This window comes from Tursiops truncatus, chromosome 8, assembly GCF_011762595.2.
Source record: "Tursiops truncatus isolate mTurTru1 chromosome 8, mTurTru1.mat.Y, whole genome shotgun sequence".
In the NCBI taxonomy this organism is placed as follows: Eukaryota; Metazoa; Chordata; class Mammalia; order Artiodactyla; family Delphinidae; genus Tursiops; species Tursiops truncatus.
The window spans coordinates 84,142,773-84,167,276 of record NC_047041.1 but is presented as its reverse complement, the minus strand read 5'-3'; the positions used below and the strand labels follow the sequence as shown (position 1 = coordinate 84,167,276).

The following is a 24,504-nucleotide window of genomic DNA, read 5'->3' as shown; positions in this document are numbered from 1 at the left end:
CCTGGCCTGCTTTGGGCATCTCCTTGGGGAGTGACTCCTGCCTCTGCTCCCACCCCCACAGGGGAAGAGCCAGGAAAAGGGGAAAATCCCTCACTGAGGCACCTGCCATGGAAAATACCTGCAGTCCCACCTTGGCTCTGCTTAAGGTGCCCTGGAGCTGGCAGCTTCGCTAGGTACTGAGAGACGGGGGCCAGCTGTGGGCACAATTCAAATTTGGGGAGGCAGTTACAGCAGAAAACTGTGCAGATCTTAAAATGTAGTGATCTGAAAAATGTCCCCAAAATATAGGATTCAGTGTTAGGTGAAAAATAATGTCATTAGAATCCTATCTGTGAGGGAAAAAATACTGATAAGGTTAATTTATGCACAAAAAAGGCTATTTGAAGAAATGATATATACTGTACTAGTGTATATATATATATATATATATATATATATATATATATATATATATAAAAAAAACAGTAGTTATCTTTGGAATGTAAGAGTACAGGAAGCTTTCTTTTTCTTTGTCATTTGCCTTTCTGATTTTTAAATAATAATCATATTTACCATTATAATCAGAAAAAAAAAGATTTGGAGGAAAAAATCCTGATAGTTTGCATAGTGTTTAAAAATGATTAAAGAAGACAATTTAGGTGATACAAACACACTTTATTTAACACTTCATGAAGCAGACAGTCTCCTTTTGGAGAACTGCAAAATAGGATAGAAGGCAGGAAGCTTTTATGGAATAAAGAATAAAGAACAAGGAGGAGAATAATAGAAAATATCTGATTGGTCAGGGCCACACGGTCAGCCCTGTTTGGGGTGAAAAGACCCATAGTTGGCTTGGAGTTTGGGAATCGGCTGATTGGATACATTGCTTTTCTGGTGAAGCAGAGCATTTACAGGGACACAAAAGTTATCAAAGTTTCAGTGTGCTGACGTGGCACCCCAGGCTGGAGTGGCTCAATCTGGAGCTTAGAAAGTTATTTCAGCAATAGATATAATGCTTTCAAGTAGTATAAGTGCTGTCTGAGATATGTGTCTTCAGGTTTTGGTGGGGGCCTTAAGGGAAAGATCCCCTCACTAGGAATTAGGGAAGGGAAGTCCATATGATGCTCTTTCTGGGACATTCTTTTTTTTTATTATTTTTTTTAGGATATACTTTTTTATTAACATTCAGTAAATTTTTGAGAATAATTTTAGATTTAGAGAAAAGTTGCAAGAATATTACAATAAGTCCCCAGATGCCTGAAACCCAGTTTCCCCTACATTTTACATTTGTCACAATGAATCACTCACTTTGATACAATGGGTGTTTTTGTTTTTGTTTGTTTGTTTTGGCCGTGTTGGGTCTTCATTGCTGTGCGCAGGCTTTCTCTAGTTGTGGTGAGCTGGGGCTACTGTTGCTGTGCGCAGGCTTTCTCTAGTTGTGGTGGGCTGGGGCTACTCTTTGTTGCAGCGTGCAGCCTTCTCATTGCAGTGGCTTCTCTTGCTGAGGAACACGGGCTCTAGGGTGTGCGGGCTTCAGTAGTTGTGGCACGCAGGCTCAGTAGTTGTGGCTCGTGGGCTCTAGAGCGCAGGCTCAGTAGTTGTGGTTCACGGGCTTAGTTGCTCCGCGGCATGTGGGATCTTCCAGGACCTGGGATCGAACCCGTGTCCCCTGCATCGGTAGGCGGATTCTTAACCACTGCGCCACCAGGGAAGTCCCAACACAATGTTATTAACTAAAGTACATACTTCATTAGGAGTTCCTTAGTTTTTATCTAATGCCCTTTTTCTGTCCCAGGATCCCATGTTACTACATTTAGTCATCCAGACATCTTAGATTCCTGTCAGCTGTAACAGTTTCTCATCTAAGCCTTTCCTTGCTGTTGGTAAGCTTGACAGTTAATCAGAAGACTTGTTAGGTGTTTTGTAGAATGTCCTTCAATTTGGGTTTGTCTGAGGTTTTTCTCATGATTAGGTTGGGATTGTGGGTTATGGGGGAGGAAGACCACAGAGGTAAAGTGCTCTTCTCATCACATCGTGTCAAGGGGTACATGCTATCAACATGACTTACCATGATGAGGTTCATCTTGACCCCCTGGGATGTTTGTCAGGTTTCTCTACTATGAAGGTACCTCCCCCACTCCCCCTCCCTTCTGGACCTTTCCATATTGTACTCCTTAGAATGAAGTCACTACGTGCATTCCACACTTAAGGGAAAGGAAGTTATGCTCCAGCACCTTGAAGGGGATGAATCTACATACATTACTTGGAATTATTTTGTGTGAAAGATTTGTCTGTTTTCTCCTCAATTATTTATTCAATCAGTTGTTCAAACATTCCATCATTGTTAATCATACGGATACAGGGATATTTAGTTTACACTTTGGATTCTAATTCTTTATTGCTCAAATTGCTCCATCCTGGGTCATTGAGAGCTCTTTGGTTTGGCCCCTTCGTCCCTTTCACATGCCCCATCATTTTGGTTTTTTGGACACTGTCTTACTTTCTGGCATTACAAGATGCTCCAAGCTCATCTTGTGTATTTCCTGCCCCATTCCTAGAATCTGCCATTTCTCCAGGAAGCTCTGGGTCTTGTCACTGGAGAACGGTATTAGGAACCAGAATCTGCCTGTGGGATGTGCTGGTTGCTACTGGGGAGCTTGGGACGTTCTTTTTTTTTTTTTTTTTTTTGCGGTACGTGGGCCTCTCACTGTTGTGGCCTCTCCCATTGCGGAGCACAGGCTCCGGATGCACAGGCTCAGCGGCCATGGCTCACAGGCCTAGCCGCTCCGCAGCGTGTGGGATCTTCCCAGACCGGGGCACGAACCTGCGTCCCCTGCATCGGCAGGCGGACTCTCAACCACTGCGCCACCAGGGAAGCTCGGGGACATTCATTTTTGAAGAAGGTTTTCAGACTGGGGAAATAAGAGCCAAAGCTGTACAAAAGATTTGTGATGAAAATAAGAGGGAAGAGGACATCCCCGTTGGCACAGTGGTTAAGAATCCGCCTGCCAGTGCAGGGGACACGGGTTCGATCCCTGGTCTGGGAAGATCCCACGTGCTACGGAGCAACTAAGCCATGAGCCACAACTAATGAGCCCGCATGCCACAACTACTGAAGCCTGTGCACCTAGAGCCTGTGCTCCACAACAAAGGGTAGCCCCTGCTCGCCACAACTAGAGAAAGCATGTGCACAGCAACAAAGACCCAATGCAGCCATTAATTAATTAATTAATTATAAAAATAAGAGGGAAAGGGCTGGAAGAGGTGGTCCCTAAGCCTTTTGCCAAATCAACAGCTTTAGGTGGATACCATTCAGCCCCATTTTACTGCTGAAAGACTGAGGACTTGCCCAGCGTCCCTGGGTAAGTGACAAACCTGGCAGCCAAACCTCCGTGTGGCCCTCAGCTTCTCCTTCACTGAGCTGTACTGTCCGTTAGTGTAGTTTGTGAACTGTTAGCTTCAAATGCAGGAGTGGACTGTGGTGTCCCCAAGTCCATGGGTCCACACTCTCTGCTTTCTCTGATCAGAATGGTTATCACAGGGAAATGGGAAGGCTGTGTGTGTGTAGGCGTGCACAGGTGTGTATCTGTCCATCCCAAGGGCTCTCCAGGGGCTTCACATATTCCCACCCCTTCCCTGGCAGGTAGGTGTACCCAGCCAGAGGCTCTGCTTCATGAACTGAATGATGGGGAGTTTTAGAAGAAAGGAAGGTGGACACAGGTAGAAGAGCAAAGGCCAGGGAATTCCCTGGCGGTCCAGTGGTTAGGACTCGGTGCTTTCACTGCCGGGGGCCCGGGTTCAATCCCTGGTCGGGGAACTAAGATCCTGCAAATCCTGCAAACCACGCGTTGTAGCCAAAAAAAAAAAGCAAATGTCAAGCAAGCTAGTAGAACCTGAAGCAGTTGGCAATGACTACATAGACATTTAAAGACATATTAAATATGTTTCAAAGATATTTAATATCATAAGAAAATGGTATGTAATAAGTAAAATGATACAACACTGTATGTGTAAAAAGTATATCAGTACCTCTCTCTAAGTGATGGGATTATGGGTGATTTTTATTTTCTACCTTGGACTTGACTATATTTTCTCTGCCCTGCAGTGAACATGCATTAATTGTTCTGGCAATGATAAAAGTAATTTAAAGTGAAGCCAGTGAGGGAGTTTCATTCTTAGGGTCATCCTAGTCTCCTGTGACTGGTTTGTTGTTAGCTGTGTTATCTTATTTTTCTATGTTATCTATTTTTCTATGTGCTTCTTTCGTGTATTCTGTGATGGCACTCCTAAGGAAACCCGTTCTAGCATAGAATCGTTGCCAAAGAATAAATAAATTTTTAAAAGATTATCACATAATGAGATACTGCTTTACACACACTAGGATGGTTTTAACCAAACAGACAATAACAGTTGCTGGCCAGGATGTACAGAAATCGAAACCTCCGTGTACTGTTTGTTGGTGGAAACGTAATGATGCAGGCACTGTGAAAAATATTCTGGTAGTTCCTCAGAAAGTCAAACATAGAATTACCACATGACTCAGCAATTCCACTGCTAGGTGTATGCCTAAGAGAAATGAAACTGTATGTGCTCATAAAACTTGTACGTAAATATTCACAGTAGCATTATCTGTAATAGCCAGAAAGTGGAAAGAATCCAAATGTCCATCAGCTGATGAAGAGATAAAGAAACTGTGGTGCAAGATCATTCAGCCACAAAAAGGAGTAAAGTATTCATATAGTACAACGTGGATGACCCTTAAAAATATTGTGCTGCATATGTAAAAGAAGCCAGACACAAAAGACTGTACTGTACATTGTATGATTCCATTCATATAAAATGTCCAGAGTAGGCAGATCATAGAGACAGAAGGTAAATTACTGGTTGCCGGGCCTGGGCAGCGGTGGGGAAGTCAGAGAATGGGGGTTTCTTTGGGGGCTGTTGAAACTGTTCTGGAATTAAATAGCGGTTATGGTTTTACAGTTCCGTGAATGTACTAAAAACCACCGAATTTACATATTAAAAGCGTAGATTTGGGCTTCCCTGGTGGCACAGTGGTTGAGAGTCCGCCTGCCGGTGCAGGGGACGCGGGTTCGTGCCCAGGTCCGGGAGGATCCTGCATGCCGCGGAGCGGCTGGGCTCGTGAGCCATGGCCACTGAGCCTGCGCGTCCGGAGCCTGTGCTCCGCAACGGGAGAGGCCACAGCAGTAAGAGGCCCACGTACCGCAAAAAAAAAAAAAAAAAAAAGCGTAGATTTAATGACATGTGAATTATATCTCAATTTTTTTAAGTCTCCAGTTTTGATTTATAAGTGCTGGGCCCAGACTCCCTACAATGGAACAGTGTAGAGCATGGACTCTGCTGCTTCCTGGCTGCGTGATCTTGGGCAAGTTGCTTAACCTCTTACAGTGTCGGTTTTCTTAGGGTAAAACGGAGACGCCATTACATCACCAAGGGTCCCTGGGCATTTGTTCAGACCCCACACCCCTCCTCCAGGTCATCCTCTCGTCTGCCCCTGTTAGCTGCTCCCTGAAGAGGGGGGGTTGTCACTCATGTAAGGGGATCTTGCTTTTTGCTTTCCATTCCCACGGGAGAGCCCCTGCATTAAAACCACCCCTTCCAAGAGACCGGGCTTCTGCGTTGGGGGGCAGAGTGATGGCTCGTCCTGCCAAGGCATTTCCAGTGTTTGTTTGAAGAAGTAACAGTCAACTAGGCAGTGGCTTCTTCTGAAACATGTCGTTAATGCAAGCGTCATGGGGCTTCCGAGCTCAAAGCACTCCTGAGGCACCTGTTTATTTTTCAGACACGCTTTCTTCCCTCTCTTCCCTCCTTTTCTCTCTCCTTCTCTTTCTCTTTAAGGGAAGGGAGTGGGAGAGCTAGGGGCTGAGGGTGGGCTCTGCAGTCTGCACACAGAGCATAGAGTCAGAGCTGCTGTTCAGAGCTGCAACGTCCCCATGACCAGGCAGGGCCTTGCAGCCCGGACCTCTGTGCTCCGCTCAAGCCCATCTGTGAACCAGAACCAGGGCTGGGAGGGCTGAGAGTGGAGGCCAGACTGACGTGCCTGCCCTCCTTCCATTCTGCTGGAGTGCCTGGGCCCAAGCAGTCAGCGCCCGGCAGGCCCCTTCCCTCTGACATCTGCCCCCGACGGCTGTCTCCTAACAGGCCAGATGATTGGAGGAGACGCTGTCACAGAGACAGTTTTCTTCTTTAACTTGTCACACCATCTGAAGCCAAAGCCATTCTCGTGGTTTGCTTTACTATTGAGAGTGTCCAGTGTTTTTACTAAGGCTTAAAGCTAAAGTAAATTCGTGTTCTCTGAACATGGGTTTTCCATGCTTATTAAGCATCTACCATGTTTTTGGAACTGCAGAGATGGCAGAGAGAGGGAAGGAGTAAGGTGAAAAGCATAGCCCCTGCCCTTCATAAGCTTCTAGTAAAAGGGTTATTGATATCACAGGTAACTCCTACCTGGAGCCTGAGAACCCTGGGAGAGGGCCAAGTGCAGTGGTGATTAGATCCCCACCTGATGGGGGTGATGGCACAAAGACACGGTCCCTCTATTGTGTGCCTGCTCTGTGCCCGACACTGTGCCTTCCTGTCACCTCAGTTGACCCTCACTCTTGCTCTCTGAGAGTAGGTGTTATCCCCATTCTACAGATGGGGAAACTGAGGCTTAGAGAAGGTATCACATGTCCAAGGCCACATGGCGAGTAAGTGGTAGAGTCAAGATTTGAGGCCGGCTCTGCCTAACTTGTGAGCTTGTGCTCGCAACCAAGGCGAGGCTCTGGGAAGAAGGTGGTGGCCAGTCACTGGGTAGAAAGAGGATGGACAAGGATGGGGGACGCCACCAATGCAGAGGCTGCAATCATAAGCATTTCAGAATCTGGGAAGAGGGGTGTGGACCATCCTCCTCTCTTCTGAACCAGTCAGGATAGACACACACACGCACAACACAGCTCGGGAATGCACATGAGTCCTGAGATCCCCAGATTTCAGTGGTGTGGAGCCACGACACGTGAGGACGTGTGATGGATATAGGGGCCCCACCATGGGAAGGGAGCTAGGTTTACTGATGTGGACACAGGACCAGGGCTGGAAGCTGCAACAAGACAGATTGGATTAAATAAGAATTTTCTAGCAGTTGGAGCTGCACATGAGCTCACTTAGGGAGAGTGAGTTCCTGACCACTGGGACTGAGCCCTCAGGCAGCTACTCAGGGTATTGTGCAGGAGTGTCAAACATCAGGGACTGATCAGACAGTGCTGATATATGTACTGGGGGGGGTGTGGTGAACATTGACAACACAGTGGCAGCGTATTAAATAAAGATGGGTCCTGGGGAAATGCAAAAAGGGTTTGAGTCTGTGTGGTTTCTGTAGTCCTTTCCAGCCTTGGTTGTATAAATACAAGTCATGCTCTTCTGGATTTGGAAGGAGGAGATGCTGTTTGTATGTGTTTTAGTAAAGCCCTGGGACACAGAAGTGATCTCCTGAAACTTAGTCTAGGAGGTTAAAAGATTCTGATGCTTTCTTGCCTTCACCATCTGGCTGGTAGCCTCAGGGTGGACGGTAAGATCTCCGAGGTGGCGTTGCTTCAGCCTTGGAGTAATCTGGGGCGTGCCGACTGGTCAGTGACTCGAATAAATGAGGTTGATGCTGGGGGGCAGGAGACCACTTTTCTCTGCACTCCACTCACCCCGGCCTCCCACCTGCAAGGCACGACCCCTCACACATGCATGAGCTGCAAAGCAGAACTGACAGAGCTAAACTTGGGGCCGCCGGGGGCCCCCCAGGCAGGAGAAACACCCCACAGAAAGATAAAGTTAATCTGCGGAAGGTAGGCGTGAGAATGTTGGGGTTATGTTGTGGGCAGCAGCCTCTGCCTGCAAGGATGATGGTGGGGGACGCGCACAGAGCAGGGGTGCTGCAAACGAAGTGGGGAAAAGCTGAGAGCAGCAGAGGGTGTCAGAGTGTCAGAGAGGCAGTTCATTCCCCCTGTTAGTCATGCTGCTCACATCCAACAGGGATCCAGCCCAGCTGGCTTTAGAGGACGTCCACGGTCTGCCCCTTTTCTGGCCTGTGGCTGACACAGCCTTAATCGAGGGGGGGCTGGAGGGAGGGGGTCCTGCCCAAACAGGCTGATTCACTATTTCCACCGGGTCCGCGCCATCTTGGTGGGCAGATCACACGCCAGCCTCGTAAACTCACTCTCCACTTGTCTATGTGACGTTTATAGTCCCACGGGGAGCTGGCTTTTTAATGAGCCTAATTTGAGGCTCTAAGTAGGAGTCTGTAAAACAAACAGGGAGGGACTCCGGCCAAAGCCCAAAGTCGCCGTTGAAGCACACAGGGTCACATCCAGTTCTGCAGACGGGCCAGGACTCTGCGTGCCCAGGGCAGCGGGAGAAGCTGCTCCCCAATGACAGGCCTCTCTTCCCAGGCAGGTGCTGCAGAAACCCCTGGAGCCTTGGCAAGAGCCCTTCCCATTTTGGTTCTGCGTGGAAAGCACAGGAGGGTCCTGGCTTTCCTGGTTGGAGGAAAGGAGCGGGCCTGTGTGCAAATCCAGGGCTGGTTGTCAGGGGATCAGACGGCCTGGGTGCTCCCTCGCTGGATGACAGCCCCACAGCCAGCCCTCTGAGGCCTCCGGGCGCGAGAATCTGTAACCCGAAGACGCCTGTGAGGAAATGCCCCATCTTCCTGTGGCTTTAGTTCATTTTTTTGAGACCTGGTTTTCAAAATCAGAATGAGATAGAGGTGCTGGCATCTGTCATGAGGCCCTGTTAGGGTCAACTCTCTAGCAGGTCCTGGTTGGGAGAGGAGGGGCCTCACCTCCTCAGGGCTCACTTCCAGAGCTAGGACAACAAGCAGGGGTCCCTTCGGTGCTAGAGCGCTGGGGTTTGATGTGACTCAGAGGCCACTGCCCACTGTGAAGTCATATTGGGGGACGCTCCTGAGTCACCCAAAATAACAGTGCTAGGTACTGTGAACCTTTAGAATGGAGTGTGCTGCAGCCATTGAAAGTGAGGATGAGAAACAATATTTGGGACCGTGGAAAGCTATCTGTGAAATATTAAGTGAAAAAGGTCATTAAAGTATTAATTTCTTAAAATTAAAAGTATGCATGTGAGAAAAAAGAAAGTACACATGCACGCTCCAAAGCAGAGGTGCATATTCAAAAGTCTGAAAGGATATTAAACTGTAATGTCAATGATGATTATCTCAGGGCAGTAAAATTACTGTTTTTATTCTCTTCTTTTCGCCTATCTGCATTTTTTTTTTTTTTTTTTTTGCGGTACGCAGGCCTCTCACTGTTGTGGCCTCTCCCGTTGCGGAGCGCAGGCTCTGGACGCGCAGGCTCAGTGGCCATGGCTCACGGGCCCAGCTGCTCCGCGGCATGTGGGACCCTCCTGGACCGGGGCAGGAACCCGTGTCCCCAGCATGGGCAGGCGGACTCTCAACCACTGCGCCACCAGGGAAGCCCCTATCTGCATTTTGTAAATGCACATAAACTGTGAGTGGCGTTCTGCAGACACTCACCCAGCAGAAGCCCAATGGTCTGCCCGGAAGATTTCCCCCATGAAGGGAGCTTCCAGCCTTATGTTGAGCAAAGTGAGGGCTGGAGTTGCTGCAGCCACCCCAGGCCCTTGGGGAACTTGGCCTTGTGGGCCAGAACCGCCCTGTTCTCAGCAGAGTCTGAGTCCAGCATGTCCACAGCCAGCGCCACACAGAGGAGCCTGTGAGCACGCATTTTTAGCATCCACAGAGACGCAGGGCCCCAGGAGCGGGGAGATGGCTTTATCATCAGACTCTCCACATGATTTCATTTGAACAAAGCTTTCCATGGTTTAAAAGTTTTTTTGCAAACTAATGATTTACAGAAACCATCTTGTATTAGAGAAATCACTCTATCTGCAAGTCAAAAAAACCTGCCTGTGGTGGTCTGAACTGTGACCCTCCAAAATTCATAGGCTGAAGTCCTAACCCCCAGCACATCAGAATGTGACTGTATTTGGAAATAGAGTCTTTTAAGAGCTAACTAAGGTAAAATGAAGTCCCACGAGTGGGCCCGAATCCAGTCTGACTGGTGTTCTTGTAAGAAGAAGTGATCAGGACACAGACACATAAGGGAAGACCATGTGAAGACCCAGGGAGAAGACAGCTGTCTACAAGCCTAGGAGAGAGGCCTCAGAAGAAGAAAGCAACCCAGCCCACACCTTGATCTCAGACTTCTAGCCTCCAGAATTGCGAGAAAACAAATTTATGTTGTTTAAGCTGCCCTCCCTGTGATATTTTTTCCTATAACAAGAAGTTCGGGGATTGGCAGTTCCTGGTGGTGGGTAGCTGCCGGCGAGACGGTCAGAGACCCAGGCTCTTGCTCATTTCTGCCATCCTCAGCATGTTGGCTCTGATCTTGCCCTCGTCCCCTCCTGCAGCGCCTCCCCCCGCACGGCAGCCCCAGGGTGCTGCTCCAGCTTTGGCAGCAGGCGGCCTGGCTCCTGCTGGCATAATGGCTGCTGCTGTACCTCTTCAGACAGTGTGTCACATTCGAGGCAGGAAGAAGCTCAAAGGCCCTGCCAGCTGGACAGCCTGTCCCTTTAGATCAGGAAAAGCAACATTTTCCAAAACCCCTGAAGTCTTGAATTTACGTCTCATGTCCAAAACCATGTTGTACAGCTGTAAGGGAGTCTGGGAAGGGGCCCCCCAGGGCTCGTACTGCAAGTCATTCCAGGCAGAAGCAGGGTTCTGTTAGCCAGGGAGGAGAAGGACGGCACTGGATAGGTCGCTGGGAACAGCGGCACAGTTTCAAGCATCCAGCGGCTGGATGTTTTCATACACCTTTGCAGGGAAAGATCATGGTGTCCTGGAAGTGACACAGTGAGGTTTGAGATGCCCCCTCCTGGGAATGAACGTTCTACAGGGACCTCCTTCCTATGAATGAGCTTCTTTCGCTGCACCTTCTCAACCTACTCCCAGGTTGCGTGACGTTGCTCAGCCGTGAGATGACCGGGGAGTGTTTGCTACTCATAAGGTCTGTACGGTCCCTTTGGGCTTCTTGGAGTGAGGAGGGGTGGCTTTGTGAAACATCCTGTTATTTTTCCTCCCTTGCTGGATGACAGCACACAGCAAAAGCCCCCTCTTCAGACTCCTTCCAAGCTTCTAGTACCTACTGCAGACCCCTCCTCTAGCATTTATTACGGTACCTTTTTTTTTTAGATGTTGCGGGTAGGAGTTTATTAATTAATTTATTTTTGCTGTGTTGGGTCTTCGTTTCTGCGCGAGGGCTTTCTCTAGTTGTGGCAAGCAGGGGCCACTCTTCATCGCGGTGCGTGGGCCTCTCACTGTCGCGGCCTCTCTTGTTGCGGAGCACAGGCTCCAGACGCGCAGGCTCAGTAATTGTGGCTCACGGGCCTAGTTGCTCCGCGGCATGTGGTATCCTCCCAGACCAGGGCTCAAACCCGTGTCCCCTGCATTAGCAGGCAGACTCTCAACCACTGCGCCACCAGGGAAGCCCATATTATGGTACCTTTTAATTATCTGTCTACATATTTTTCCTGTCCTCTAGAGCCAGGAAACTGGATCTTACCTCTGTATTCCTAGCACCAAGCTCAGTGTGATTAATAGGCCTGTGATGAATATTTGAGTAAGTGAATGAGTGACAAGAATAGCACAGTGCTAAAATTCCCCGAGCCTACTTGGATACTTCTTCCATATTGGAAGCCATCAGTCAACCTTGGGACAGAAGGTCCCATGGCCTTAGAGAATGTGTTCTCTGTCCATAGGATTTAACTGTCTGCAAACAACCCTTTCTGTGCAGGGGAATGGGGACGGGGTGGTACATGGGTATGTCCATATTTGCCATATATGAGTTATGAAGGGAGTGACTTAAACTCTGGGCTCTGGTGTCCCCAACACACTTAGCATTGGGGGGTTTTTTCAGCCCAGATTTCAAGGCACATGTTGAATTCTCCCATTCTCTGTGAATTGCCTTTTGGAGCCATAAAGATTGAGATTGAAATTGCTGGAGCCGTGAAGATTGAGATTGAAATTTGCTAACTGCTGTAAGTTGATCCGGGAACATCACCAATTTTAAAAGTAGTCAAACATGGTTTTCATTTATTTGGTCTTAAAAATGATCCCTTAATGAATTTTAGTTCCGAAAAATGTAATCTGCTACCTCCGACTTTGATGTTTAAGTGCTTAATGCAAAAGCTAAAAGGAATGAGCAGCTTTATTGAAATAAGAGCCCAAGCAGTGGCCCAGGTGGGTTTTTAGACTATGAATTCCTTGGCAAAGAAGATGTCTACAGCCAGCAGTGGGGCTCTCTAATCTCCTCTCCCATCCCTTTCCCATACAGCTACCGGATTTATCTGTCTGAATGTGCGTATGACCCTGTCATTCAATTGCTTAAACCCCTTCAGTGAGTCCTCATTGCTCTCAGGACAGAGTCTCAGCCCCTTAGACTCCTGTGACTCGTGCCATCCACCCTGATCTGTCCCGCGGAGGCCTGTCACACTCACCCATCACTCCGAGCTACCCCTCTCCATCCCTCTGAGGGGCTCTGGATTAGTACAGGGGTCAGCAAGCATGGCCCTGGGGCCAAATCCCACCTGACACCTGTTTTCGTATGGCCTACAAGCTAAAAATTAGTTTTACATTTTTAAATGGTTGAAAAAGCACTAAAAGAAGACTAGTTTGTGACATGTGAAGGTGATATAAAATACGAATCTGTGCCCATTTGCTTATGTATACGCACATTACGCCGGCAGAGTTGAGTAGTTGTGACAGACCCGCAAAGCCAAAAATGTTTACTCTGACCCTTCGCGGAAAAAGTTCACCGATCCCGGCTTCGTAGTGGCTCCAAGGGTGGGTGGAGAGAGGGCAGTGATCTCCATTAGCCACCTCCCAGGCTGCCCCAAATAAACACATAGTCTAAGTATGAATAATGTGCTGGCTCTACAAACACAGCTTCATGACAAGTCTCAGGGGGCCCCTCCCCACCTATCGCTGCCCCAGAACCTCCCTATACAGGCCCTCCCTCTGCTTGGAAGACCCATCCAACCCCTTTACTAGACTGATATCTACTCTATGTCTCTTCCTCCAGGAAGCCTTCCTTGACTACTAGGCCTACGTAGTCTGCTTAGGGACCCTCCTCTGGGCTCTTTGATCCGACTCCATGTAGCCCTTTTCATTATGGACTTGGCTGGTATACTGTCTGCCCTCCTTCACTAGACGGCAAGCATCAAGAGGGTAGAGACTGTGGCCTGTTCACTTTTCTACCCCCAGAGCATAGCCACTTTTAGCAGATTATTAGGTCATCAGTAAACAGTTGTTGAAGAAATTAGTGGAGGAATGCAGAAGAAATGATCCATCCGTGGTGAATATAAGCATGATTCTGTATCAGCAGAGGCCTTTAGGAAAATAATGGGATTGGTTGGCCTAGGGTCCATCACTTCTGTCGAATAGAAATACTTTTATATGGTGTCTGATGGCTTTATCCCAAAGCTATTGGCCCTGGGAATCCGTGAGGCCATTTATAAGATATTACCATTTATTACATGCTTACTATGTGTCAGGCATTTTACTAAATGCTTACTTAACTTCTTTTAATTCTCAAATAATCAGTGAATTCGGAGCTATTATTAGGCATATTAGACAGATGAACAAATTGAGGCTCAGAGAGGTTAATTAACTAGTCCAAAGTCACACAGCTAATAAGATTCATAGCTGAGTTTTGAACCTTCTTCCCTCTGATTCATGCTCTTAAATCATCTGGAGGGTCTAATAGCGTCATTTGGAATGGGAACCAAAGCCGACTGAAGCAGGTTATATTTGTTAGAAGGACTCTAGCACAGTACATTTCTGACTAATGATGCATTCATGTTCTATTAATAAATATCTTGGCCATCTGCCCTAGACCTTGTGACATTTGCCTCTTTTTTTTTTAACCCCTAAGGAATGACTTGTGTGTATTACAGGTGCTCGGGCTCATTTATCCCTCTCCTTCCTCTGAGTTGACACTTGGAGGCTTCTCCCACTCCCCTCTTTTACTTGCAGGCAGCACTGCTCTCACTGGAGAAGTAGCTCCGGGATCACTCCCGGGACGTGCTTTGCCTTCTCTCCCATTCCCGGGCCCGCCGGTACCTCCCACCCCACCCCCAGCAGCACTGGTAGTGGCAAGCCTCTCTTTTCACACTTGGTACAGCATGAGGATGTCCCCCAGCTCTCCCTGTCCTCAGTCCCAGCAAGTGGCAGCCCGTACCGACAGAGAGTACTGGCGGTCCAGACTGCCACGTGGCTGCATCATGATCACACAGGCTCAGCCCAGTGGGTACATGGCTGGACCAGAGGAAGTGCCCCTGAGTGGCCTCTGAGTGGCCCAGAGTCCCTACCATCTGGCCAGGTGAAGGGGCTGGCTCTCAGGCCGATTCTTGGAATGAGAGTTGCAGACAAAATCTCACCTCCTGCTTAGGAATATAGAACAGTTTCTGTCTGAGTTTCTTTCCCTTACCTTTTTTTTTCAAATTTTTATATAAAACAACCAAGTTTTCCTTCTATTTACTTTTTTTCCTCCATGAGCTCACAACAGTTGTAACAATGGTTTTGTTTTTATTAAAATATATATGTTCATTAGTTAATCAGTAGAAAAAAAGCATGAAGAATAATGGAGAAAAAAATCATCTAAAGTTCTCCCGTGCAGAAATAACTATCTTTTATGTTAGATGACCTCCATTCTGGGCTCTTTATAGGTAATTAGATCATAGTAATTTTTTTAAACGTTCTCTTGTTTTCCTATATAAAAATTTAATTTCAGTTAACTAACTTTCTAACATATTTGAAATTATGGCTATTCCTATGCTCAGAAGAAACATTCTATCACCTTCTTCTCTCTCTGAGTACATCTCCCCCACCACGTCCCCTGTTTCTTTTATAACAATCACTTTTTACACCACCAATAAATCATATTTGTAAAAAGTTTAAAAAGCATAGTAGTTCAAAACATTCTTATAGCCCTAGCACAGAGAGAACCACTCTCAACCACTTGGTGGTTGTGTGCATGGGTTGGGGGAAGGGCTGATGTTTTAGGGTGATGACTGTGTATGTTTATGTTTTAAATGTGTTGTTGCCTTTGTACAAAAGTGGCTGGATGTTGTCCTTGGCTCACAGGAATTGGCATGCTCAGCCACCATGGGTCAAGGACAGCATTTGACAAAGGACCATGGTCATGGGATGGATTTTTTTTTTTTTAAGAGGTGGCAGTTCCAAGACTCATGCTTCCTGGGTCGCTCAAGTTCTTGATGTGTTACATCAATACTTTGGAGCGAGGCCACCCAGAATCTCTTAAAAAGTATTCCAAACACAACAGAGATCTTTTTCCACAGGAAAAATCTCAGTGGTCCGCGTGTGAGTTCTCCGCTCCATACCCCCCGATGTTGTGACGGTTGCTGGGTTTTCCAGAGTTCACCTTTAGGTTTAATTTCCTGAAATTGATCTGCTTAGTTACTGTGGCTTTATTTTATTCTCTTGCAAGGTGGGGAAATGGCAATGAACAGGCTGCATTTCGCTAGGGCTTTTCTCACTTCAAAAGAATTAAGCAGCAGTCCATGATCTCTACTAGTTCTTTTATGGGCATATTCATCCTCCGGGTCTCTGATATGAACCTTAATTAAACATGATATGAACCTTAATTAAACAAATCACCAAAATGCCAGTGAGCCAACATTCCTAGCGGACTTTCTGGGCTCACCCGCACTGCTTTGTTGGGCTATTATTTTATGGTGGCCCCTCTCCCCATCTTAAACCCTCACCCTGCTTAGAGCCCCTCTGAGAACTGACTGAGCCAGCCCTGAGGTCAGAGATGCTGCTACCAACTGGAGGGAAAAGAGGCAGCCCAAGGCCAGCTCCCCAAGCAGGATCCCCCCGCCCCGCCGCCAGAAGGCCCAAGACTGTCAAGGACTCCAGAGAGAGATGAATGCAGCCCAGTGTTGACCTTATATTTTTACCGTATATTTTTTTTAAGAGAACTGGGGACGCTGGCAACAGGCGTGTTGTACTCCAACAGCCTTTGATCTCGCTGGCCCTGGGTTCTCTGGCCCCTGGCTCCCTGGGCAGTCATAAATGTGCATTTTTATTTCACAGTTTAATGGTAAGCTCCTGGCCCTCTGGGCCTCTCTTAACGGGAAGACCACCCTCAGCCGGTAGAGTTCTGATAACTTAGAGTGAGGTGTCAACCAGAGCATGATTATGCCTGCTTTTAATTTCCTGACCCTGAAGAAGAAGGGGAACGGGCAGTGCTAATTGGACTGGTGAGTGGTGACGGAAGTCTTCTGTCCCTGGGCTTGAATGGGCAGAGCCCCATGTGAGAGGCAGTGTGGACTCCCGGGATGGACGGGCTGGGTCTGAATCCCACCTCGGCCATTTTCTAGCTCTGTGACCTTCACCAGGTGACCCAGCCCATTTAAACCTCAGCGTCCCTCATTGGTAAGTGGGGTTAGTAACAGTACTAGCTAATTGTAATGAGACCACTGGTGGGGTCTTCATGTGGGTTCAAATACTGGTTCATCCCACTCACGGCATAGAGTACTACTCGGTATGGGGTCGCCCATCTCCGTTCATTACTAACCCGTGGTTAAAACCTGCTTCCCAAACTCAGTTTAGACCCCAACTCTTCTCTCTTCCTGTCTCCCAACCTTTGCCCCTCACTTGAATTCTTGGGCCTCACAGTATGGCGGTCTCATCTTTAGGTGGGTTCTGGCTGAGAATTACATGAGCTTTCAATTACTCTTGATGAATCATTTTTACAGGGATGATTGACGATTCATCAAGTCAAGCAGATTTCATTCCACTTCTAGGTCTTCCTCCTTATTTCCTTCATCTTCCCCTTGCTTCAACACCCATCCCCCAATCTCGTTGGACTTCGAATATCAGGAGAAATACCATTCAGTGAAGTGGGTTTTTTTAAGAACCAACTGTCCTTATACTCCATTTGGGTCTCTCTGGAAAATATTCCAGCTTTAACTCTTCAGCACTTTGTTTCAGTATGACTAATACGCAACAACCGAGCATGAAACGTACTATATATAAAATTCCAGATCAGAGAATGGAAACACTTTAAAAAAAATAAAAAGGATTGGATTATGTGGGCTCTTTGGAAACTGTTCAGTGGGGCAATATAATTTTTATTTTCAGAAGCTTATGGATTGAACCCCACCCAAGCTTCCAGCTCCTAAGAAAAGTGGCAGAAGCCGCCCTGCCAAGTTTCCTCTCAAGGGCAGTAAAAGAGTAATCCTCTGCATGCCGGGTTTCATTTTAAAGAAACAGGCGACAGGCAGTGGCCTTTGCTATCTTCACAAATGAGCTTCCCTGAGCTGGGGGGCTAGTGAGTCTGGTGGGGCGTGTCGGGGGGCAGGGGCGGGAGAAGATGCTAGGCACGCAGCATTGCACAGGTCGCTGGGCCCACTGTAGTCACAGCGCCCTGAAAAGAACATTTGCAAATCTGTGGAGAGCCCTGGGAATGGGAATGGGTTGTCAGGTTGGGGGTACAGTTACGTTACAGTCTTGATGGCCTTTCGATGACTGGTTAGAAAAACTGAACTGTGAATCTACCCAGTTTTCACAAAAAAAGGACATCTTTACGTTTACAATTTTGTGTGTATTGTGTCTGTTGGGGGGCTGTTGTTATAACTTGGGGGAAATTAAATCACAGGAAATAATGCTAACAGGGCCTATTTGTTTCCACAATTCAGAAATTAAATAGTGGAATGAAAGTGGGGGGAAAGGTTTTAAGGGGTGCACTTTAGTGCTAGAGTCCACAGAAGGGCCAGTTGGAGTGCAAGATCCCAGTGCTGGAGCAGACTTGAGCGGCCACCCAGTTGACCCCTGTGTCTTACAGAGAAGAGAATGAAATCCCCATCGACTTGGCCTTTGGGCTGAGCCCTGCTTCTGGAAAACCTTAGCACTGAAAATCTGGTTTGTCGACCCAGTGTGCAGTCCATTGGCTTCTGGCTGGTTACTTGCTTGCTTGGAGGAGCTGGCAACCTCTGCCAGCTGAAACCCAGGTCGGATTCCTGCTTGGCAGCCAGCAAGAAGGCGGGACTCCCAGTCTTCTGTGCACTGGGTTTCCCAGCTGACTCAATGGCGCCCTCTCTGGGCACTGGTGGAGAATCACCTGGGAAGGAGCCCGGGGCTGGAGCAGAGCCAAGTGACCAAACTCGGAAGACAGCCCGCAGAAACCAGGATCAGGTGTGCATAGGCTTCTTTTTTTGTTTTGTTTTGTTTTGTTTCCTATTTATTTATTTTTTTTAAAAAAACATCTTTTGGAGTATAAGTGCTTTACATTGTTGTGTTAGTTTCTGCTGTATAACAAAGTGGATCAGCTATATATATACATATATCCCCATATTCCCTCCCATCCTCCCTATCCCACCCCTCTAGGTGGTCACAAAGCACCGAGCTGATCTCCCTGTGCCATGCAGCTGCTTCCCACTAGCTATCTATTTTACATTTGGTAGTGTATATACGTCAATGCCACTCTCTCACTTACTCCCAGCTTACCCTTCCCCCTCCCCGTGTCCTTAAGTCCACTCTCTATGTCTGCATCTTTATTCCTGTCCTGCCCCTAGGTTCCTTAGAACCTTTTTTTTTTTTTTTAGATGCCGTATATATGTGTTAGCATACGGCATTTGTTTTTCTCTTTCTGACTTCACTCTGTATGACAGATTCTAGGTCCATCCACCTCACTACAAATAACTCAATTTCGTTTCTTTTTATGGCTGAGTAATATTCCATTATATGTAGGTGCCACATCTTCTTTATCCATTCATCTGTTGATGGACACTTAGATTGCTTCTATGTCCTGGCTATTGTAAATAGTGCTGCAATGAACATTGTGGTACATGACTTTTTTTGAAATATGGTTTTCTCAGGGTATATGCCCAGTAGTGGGATTGCTGGGTCATATGGTAGTTCTATTTTCAGTTTTTAAGGAACCTCCATACTGTTCTCCATAGTGGCTGTATCAATTTATACTCCCACCAACAGTGCAGGAGTGTTCCCTTTTCTTCAGTGCGTAGGCTTCTTAACTGCTGATTTCTTGAGAGGTGCTGGGAATTTCCCTATTTACTGGCAGGATTATTTTCATCTCTAAGTATCATAGAAAGAAAGAAGAATATTATCTATTCTTATCTGTAGAAAGGTGTTTGAACCTCTTTGTGAGGGCAGTGGGCAGTCATTGAAGAGTTTAAAGCCAGAGTAAATAAGAGTGCGTGACCAGAGTAAGGGATTGTCAGGGATGGGGTGAGACGGAGGGAGGAGACGGGGAGGGGCTATTGCAGTATCCAGTGAGGGAAGATGGTAGCCTGAACCGGCAGTGACTGGATTTTTGAGATACGAAGGTGATGAGAGCAGCAAGGTTTGGTGGTTGATTGGATGTGTGGGGGGAGGAGGAAGAGAGTTGATAAGGATGACTCACCGGATGTGTTCTTGGGCAACTGGGTGGATGTGGTGCTGTGCTCAGAGAAGGGACTGGAAGCTTTGGGGAATGAGGTAATGAGTTCCGAGATTCAAGGTTGGGCAACCTGCTTGAAAAAAACTGAGCGACCGAAGATTGTGGTTCTGTGTTCAGACTGAGAAATGTGGAGGCTTCACCTACAGTCAGAGCACACTGGGGCGGAACCTTGTTTCCACAGAAATGCTGATTTTGTAGACAAGGGAGACACAGGGTACCTGGGTCATGCCTACTGCTTCCCTGCCTCACACTCGGGAGTTCATTTCACAGCAACGATCTGAGTGACGCACGTGGGTTTTTTTTGTAACTTTTACAGAGTTCAGCAGGGATCGATTTGAGGTGTCCTTATTAATTAATAAAGGGATACAGGTTTCATTCCAGCATGCCTTTTTCTCCATCATGACTGAAATAAACAGATTTTTTTCTAAGGATTTTAATAAACAGAGGGCGGGGGGGGGTTGCTTTTCTTTTTTTTTTGGAAGTCCCTTTTTCCAGAATGACCTTGCGCTGGGCCCATCCCCTAAAGCCGGGAATTTCTGTGGGGCAAAGAAGGCACTAAAGTGTTGAGAGAACTTAAGGCAAGTGTTTTCCATCTCCAGTGAGAATGGCTGAGGAGCAGGCTTATGTGGGAGAGAGAAGAATTTCACATTGACATTTTAAAAAGGCTTTCTTTTTTTAAAAAAAATAAATTTATTTATTTATTTTTAGCTACGTTGGGTCTCCGTTGCAGTGTGCGGGCTTCTCATTGCAGTGGCTTCTCTTGTTCTGGAGCACAGGCTCTAGGCACGTGGGCTTCGGTAGTTGTGGCGCACGGGCTCAGTAGTTGTGGCTCGCGGGCTCTAGAGCACAGGCTCAGTAGTTGTGGCGCACGGGCTTAGTTGCTTCGCGGCCTGTGGGATCTTCCCGGACCAGGGCTCAAACCCATGTCCCCTGCATTGGCTGGTGGATTCTTAACCACTGCGCCACCAGGGAAGTCCAAAAAAGGCTTTCTTTCTTTTTTTTTTTTTTTTTTGTGCTGTACGCGGGCCTCTCACTGTTGTGGCCTCTCCCATTGCGGAGCACAGGCTCCGGACGCGCAGGCTCAGCGGCCATGGCTCACGGGCCCAGCCGCTCCGCAGCATGTGGGATCTTCCCGGACCGGGGCACGAACCTGTGTCCCCTGCATCGGCAGGCGGACTTCCAACCACTGCACCACCAGGGAAGCCCCAAAAAAGGCTTTCTTAAGGGGGCAGATTCAGAAGGCAACCTGTGGAACTGCATTCTGGAAAGATCAGAGGGAATAAGAGAGATGGCCTTCAGTCTGCAAGAGCTTTACGTGAGGCCCCCAGGGTTCCTTAGCAGGCAGTGCCTGCAGGCACATTAAAAGAAAGTTGTATTTCTGGGTCTTTCTTTATATTTCCTCCTATCAGACCCCAGGCGCAAACAGAACAGAACCCCTTTTCTCTCAAATATCCTTGTGCTCTTTAACTAAAGACAAGGGGGCCAAAGTTAGGACGTCATTTCATTTCAACAGCTTGAGAATCAAGAGGTTGAGATTCTAGCCCCAGTTCAGTTTCAGACCCTCAGTAACCTTGGGCAAGTCACTTAACTTTGGGGGCGGGACCCTTGGTTTTCTCATCTATAAGATGGGTGCAAACAGTACTTCATGAAGCCTTGGGAATTGCACGTGACCATGCATATAAAGTTATCACAGTCTTGGCACATAGTGAGCACTCTTTAAAAGTCAGCAGGGGGCTTCCCTGGTGGCGCAGTGGTTGGGAGTCCACCTGCCGATGCAGGGGACACGGGTTCGTGCCCCGATCCGGGAAGATCCCACATGCCACGGAGCGGCTGGGGCCGTGAGCCATGGCCGCTGAGCCTGCGCGTCCGGAGCCTGTGCTCCGCAATGGGAGAGGCCACAACAGTGAGAGGCCCGCGTACCGCAAAAAAAAAAAAAAAAAAAAAAAAAAATGTCATCAGTGGCTATTACTGATAATGACCTCCCTACCTCCCTTGCTGGAAGAATAAATTATGTACTCCTCGGTGTTCGAAGTCCCTTAAAAGCAAAAGGTACTATGCAAAAGCTGTGATGCTATCAATTACTATTAGTAATAATAGGCTCAGAATTACTTTTGCCACGGTATTAAATGAAAACCCCTTTGGGTGGGCGATGACTGGGAAAAGGGGGACTATTATTAATGGAGTTGCAAGCTCTTGTTACTAGATCCATTGACATAATATTTCTCTCTGGGAATCCTTTGACAAATCAGCTGAATTTCCTATTCCCTTGCCCTAAGCTCTGTAAATTTGGTCCGCACATCCCCAGTGTTGTTTCTGTGGATTAATAATGAAGAGAAGAGGAAGAGCAGGGCCTGAGTTAGACCCGTGGATGCGTAGAAGCCCCTCCCAAACATTTGGGCTGCCCGTGGGTTTGAGCTTGTAGTTCCGGGTGGGGATGGGAGGGTGGTCTTTTGTTTCACTACTTGTTTTAATGCTCAGAGCCAAGTCTTCCTCATGCATTTGGGTCCTCAGCTGTCAGGGAGAGGTTCTGCTTTGGGGACAGGGCTGGGGGCAGGGGGAACCTAGTCATGCCCTCCTCCTTCCACTGGAAACAGAGCTTTGAGGAAGTGCTTTGTTGCCCTGCTTTGCCGAACCAGCGCCCAGATCGGGAGTCCGTTGCCGCTGCCATCCTGGAGGGGTCGGAGGGTGATTCAGAGCGGCAGGTCCCAGCCACGCAGCAGGGCAGTGAGGCAGTGCTGGGGAAGGCAGGGAGGCTGGGTCAGGGGAGGGGCAGGCTAGGAGGGCAGGGCTGACCGGCAGCCGAACATAGAGCGTGGCCAAAGAACGCTGCCGGGATCTGGGCAGGAGGAAGGCTGCCATGTGCGTTTGCCCCATAAAAGAGCACACGAGGCCCAGCACTGGGGCTTCCATGGGTGAACCAAGCAGGAATAACACTGAATCGGGACAGCCGTAGGTGAGCTTGGTGGTGTGTTCATTGAATCTGGGCTTACAGAGAGGGGAAGCGTGTACATTCTAGAGCCAGTCAGACCTGGATTTGAATCCTAGCTCTGCCACTTGGTAGAGCAAGTTATTCAAACTCTCTGCACATTATCTAAAATGGAGACAGCAGTGCCCACCTTGTTGAAAGAATAAATGAGATAGTGTACCTAAAGCCTGCGTTCCCAGCACATAGGAAAAATAATAGCAAGAGCACTTACTCTGAGCCACGCAGCAGTCCACACGTGGACATCTGGCAACTCACGGCCACACCGTGAGCTAGGTAACTTTTGTTACCTCTAGTTAACACATGAGGAATCTGAGGCACAGAGAAGTGAAGTAACTTGCCCAAGGTAACACCGCTGGTTTAAGTGACAGAGCTAGAATCATGAGCCCAAATGTTCCAGCTCCAAGGCCCTGTGTTAACCTCTGCTGCAGGACCTATGGCTGTTGTCATCCTTGTGACGTTTCTGGGTACAGGATAGGGAAGTCTAGCCTGGATTTGGCCACATCCCAGGGGCTCTTCTGTTATCTCAAGGAATTTTAAGAGATTTTCCCAAAAGTGACTAAAATAAATTCCTGTGGGTATTTTGCTTTCAAAAAAAAAAAGTTCAAGGGGGTTGGACAAAGAAGCCTTGATCGAAGAAGAGGCAGTTACCAAAAATTGGGAATCTTTGTGGCCACATGCTCTTAAGAACCAACATGTAATTTTAAGCCAGTCTGATTTTGCTTTTCTGGTGCTTTCTAAGAAGCCACACAGTGAGTTGGAGAAATTTACAGGCTGTCACCCCCTGGGATTGATTCTGACAGCTCTGCTCCTCTATTGTTGAAGTGCTAATGAAAAACGCTAATTGGCCTTGGCCAGTGGCTGGATGAGTCCCCTTCCTGGAGTGGGGAAAGCAGCATCCTTTTCTCTGTGATTTCTCCTGGTCCTATTCTTGGCTTGAAGAAGGAAGGGGGTGCAGCATGAAGAAGTGGGAGGACTCCAAGGGCGATGCCGCCCTTTGGGTGGGCAGGGTGAACAGTTTACATCTGACGTCCCATCCACTGAGCTCCGTGAAGACAAAGCCAGGTCTCTTTGTCACCCCGGAATCCTAAAGGCAGCAGAATCCCTGGGCCGAGTGAGGCACTTTGGATATTCCGCAAGTGAAGCAGGGAAGGAATGAATGAATGCGTATATGGCCCACCAGCCTCTGGAGGCCAGTTCCTCGTGCAGCTCCAAGAAAGGATGGTCTCCACTTGCTTTAAACCACGTCTACAGGTGGGCCGCCCTCATCCTCGCTCTTGCAGCACCGTCCACAGTGAAAAGTCAGCTGTCCTAAGTGGAGCCTTGCAATTTGCCCACCACCCGCACTCGACCAGACAGGGAGCAGAGCTGTGGCCTTTGAGCTTTGCTTCCACCCTCAGGTGACTTGTTGATAAAAGACATTTTCACATATTGACATATAGGGAAGTCATTCTAGCTTATACATGAGTTAACTTGAGTTTTATGCTAACTAAAATAGCCTGTTTGTGGCCTATCAAACATACATTGTACGTCGGCTTTAATTATTAAAGAAAAGGGCACATTGACCAGAAGTAAATAACGTCTAGGTTAAAAATAAAGATTAAATGCCCCTCTTCCTGGGATGCCAATGCTGGTCCTCTTTGGATGATAAGACTCCCTTCCCACACTTTGTTGTAAAGCAGAAACTAACACACCATTGTAAAGCAATTATACTCCAATAAAGATGTTAAAAAAAAAAAAAAAAAGACTCCCTTCCCAGGTGCTAAGGCATACCGACTTGCTATGTACGTGCTGGTCTGTTCTTTTTTTTTTTTTCTAACCTTGAAGAAATGTAACCCAGACTTGTTTAATATTCTTTGTTCTGACAAGATATAAAACTGTGCTGAAAACGCTGCTTCTCCAGAGAGGCTTCTCGGAGTAACCTAGACAGTGGGCTTCTGGGCTAGTCCTCAGTTTGGCTCAAATGAAACTCTTTGCTATTCTTACTATTGATTGTTTATTGATTATTTTCATTGACACTGTCCACCATGTTTCCCCACA

At 47.6% G+C, this 24,504-nt stretch overlaps 1 protein-coding gene across 4 annotated transcripts in view; it reads left to right on the top strand.

Moving 5' to 3' along the window:
* The window catches only part of ABTB2 (ankyrin repeat and BTB domain containing 2), a 182,310-nt gene that overhangs the window by 108,793 nt on the left and 49,013 nt on the right, over positions 1–24,504 (top strand). The window lies entirely within an intron of this gene.